Here is a 2,952-nt window from a genome sequence, read left to right as displayed (position 1 = left end):
GGATGTAAGTAAAAGGCATGAGCACTTTTGGACAAAGTATAAATAAAAATCCCTAGGGTGAAATGTCCTCAAACTGCACACAGGAGTTTGGTGGGCTTTGCCAAACACCCTGGTTCAAATTGCATTTCAGCTGTTTGGACCTCATGATTTGCTTCCATTGGGAAGTATAAAATCTCTCCTCATTTCCTATCATCAATTTTAGCATGGAGTGACTGAAAATTGTTCAAGCAATTACTGTGTTTCACCAACTCAGTGACTTTGGCCATAAGGGGCCTTTTGGGTTTGCAATAGCTCTGCTGTCATTTCCTTTCGTTGGCTAATCCTGATACAAATTGCTAATGGCTTCCAGAGTGTGGTCCTCTTGCTCACTGGAGGGAAAGTCAGGTTCCTGCAAAAACTCTCTTTGCTCTTAAATGTACACAGCGATGATGGAGGTAGAAGGGTGAAGGCAGAAGAGGAGGGTAGGAACAGAAGAGATGCTCACTTCCCAACACTAACCAAAATCATCAACACTACTGACAAGTCCTGTTGGTTCTGCCTCCTAGTTATTGTTCGAACTCATCCCCTGGCCTAGTCCCACAGCCACTGTGTTCCTCCAGGTCATCAGGCAGGGGTGTACTGCCTCATCTGTACCAGGCTTCCACCTACAGAATATTTGAAAATGTGTGAGGGTATTCTGAGTTATATTAACTCCAAAGCTGGCATTTGGAGGCAGGATCCGGAATGCTGAAATACCCAGTGTATTAACTTCCTATTGCTGTCCTAATGGAGCACCGCAAACTTAGCAGCTTAGAACTCATTTCTTATTCACAGTTCTGTAGGAAAGAAGACTGATTAACAGTCTAAGTGAGCTAAAATCAAGCATCGTTCAGCAGGGCAGCATTCCTTAACTGGAGGCCCAGGGGGAAAAATCTCCTTCTAAGTTCTTTCAGGTTGTTGGCAGAATTCAGTCCCATGCGGTATAGGACCCAAAAGTTCCAGGACTCTTTCTTTCTCATCTCTGCTGCTCTCTGCACATATATTGCACACTGTCGTCTTCCACCTGATAGGAAACATGGCCATCAACACCTTCAGGCATTGCACCTCACGTTCTCCCATCTCCAGTTCTTTTTTTGTTGTTGTTGCAGTTTGGCCAGGGCTGGGCTTGAACCTGCCACCCTTGGCATATGGGACCGGCGCCCTACTCACTGAGCCACAGGCGCCACCCCCATCTCCAGTTCTTAATGTACAGAAAGTGCTCCAGTTGGCCTAACACAGATCACATGCCCATCCTAGACCAATCGAGGCCCAGTTGGTAGAATGAATGAAAATATCTAAATCTATCGAAACCACATCATTAGAGTGAGAAATAGAACATTTCTTAGAAGCAGAAAGAGTGGTCAGAGTTTTCTTTTTTTTTTTTTTTTGTAGAGACAGAGTTTCACTTTATTGCCCTCAGTAGAGTGCCGTGGCATCACACGGCTCACAGCAACCTCCAACTCCTGGGCTTAGGCGATTCTCCTGCCTCAGCCTCCCGAGTAGCTGGGACTACAGGCGCCCGCCACAACGCCCAGCTATTTTTTTGTTGCAGTTTGGCCAGGGCTGGGTTTGAACCCGCCACCCTCGGCATATGGGGCCGGCACTCTGCTCACTGAGCCACAGGCGCTGCCTGGTCAGAGTTCTCTTAGAAAAAAAACAAAAAGTCTACTACCCTCTCTGTGTCTGAATAGGAGCATGAGGGTATACAAATGCATACTCAAGGGGTTGCTCTGTGCTAATTTCAGGGTGATGCTTAACTTTGTTTTTATTCTTCATAGGCTATTTTATCATTTGGCACTAAAAACAATCTCTCCAGCCTGGAGACCACCTCAATCACATTTCCAGTGAGAAGTAAACCTTACTTTTCAAAGACGATAGGGGAAAAATTGTCTTTAGGCTAATTTAGGAGTCTAAAATTAGAAAATACTTTTAAAATTGCTTTCCCTAGAATCAGGGTCTGAATGATGAGAGAGAGGAATAATAATAATTAATAATAATAGAGACCATGTATTATCAGACATGTAAGTTCACTAATTATCACATGGCTTCCCTCATACTACACAGCTGATAAATGCCAGAGTCAAGACAACATCTGAGTCTCTTTACCATCAAATTCCAAGCTTTTAATCACTGTGAAAAATATCAGGGAAGGTATTTTGCAAGCCTAAGACCCAACCAAGCTCATGTTTAGCACCTAAGCTAAAGAGAAGGAGAATGAGCTGCTTTTAGCTGGGGATCTATTTTTCTATAGATTCTGTATATGGCTAGACCCCACCTCAGCAATCACCCAAGCTTCAGGGAGAACTGAGCTCAGGCACACTCCTACTGCTCTTATCCACAAAGCAAAGCAAATACCAAGGTAGAAGGTTTCAGAATTTTGTTATAGCAAAATCTTTGTTTTTCACTGGCTTCAGAAATAAGCTTTGCTAAACCAGTTCCAACTTTAGGTGGCTTTCAGAAGCAATTACATTTGAAAAAAAAAACCTCATGTCACTCATTCCTGCAGAGAGGGTCACATTGCACTCTTAGAACAAAGGACTTTGAGTGTTAATCAAGACAGGAATGGCACTGTCACTGAAAACTCAGGCTGACCTGCAGGTGAGAACCATATCTGTTGCTTGTCAACCATGTCTTGAAGAAGTTACTATTTCCATGTCATGGCTTCTTTGTTTAATGAATGAGCTTATAAAACATATTTCAGAATGACTGTGAAGACCAGCTGAGATATGTGGAAACATCTAGCAAGGAAATTGATGCTATCATTTGTATCTTTGCCCCCACCAAATTTCATGTCGAAGTTTGACCCCAATGTTGGAGGTCAGACCTAATGGGAAGTGGTTGAGTCATGGGGTTGGATGGATCTCTCATGAATAGATCAATGTTCTCCCTGGGAGGTGAGTTCTCAATGGATTAGTTCCCACTAGAGCTGGCTGT

This window comes from Nycticebus coucang, chromosome 3 (genome assembly GCF_027406575.1).
Source record: "Nycticebus coucang isolate mNycCou1 chromosome 3, mNycCou1.pri, whole genome shotgun sequence".
In the NCBI taxonomy this organism is placed as follows: domain Eukaryota; kingdom Metazoa; phylum Chordata; class Mammalia; order Primates; family Lorisidae; genus Nycticebus; species Nycticebus coucang.
The sequence above is the reverse complement of the archived record's forward strand: the minus strand, read 5'-3'. Positions refer to the sequence as shown.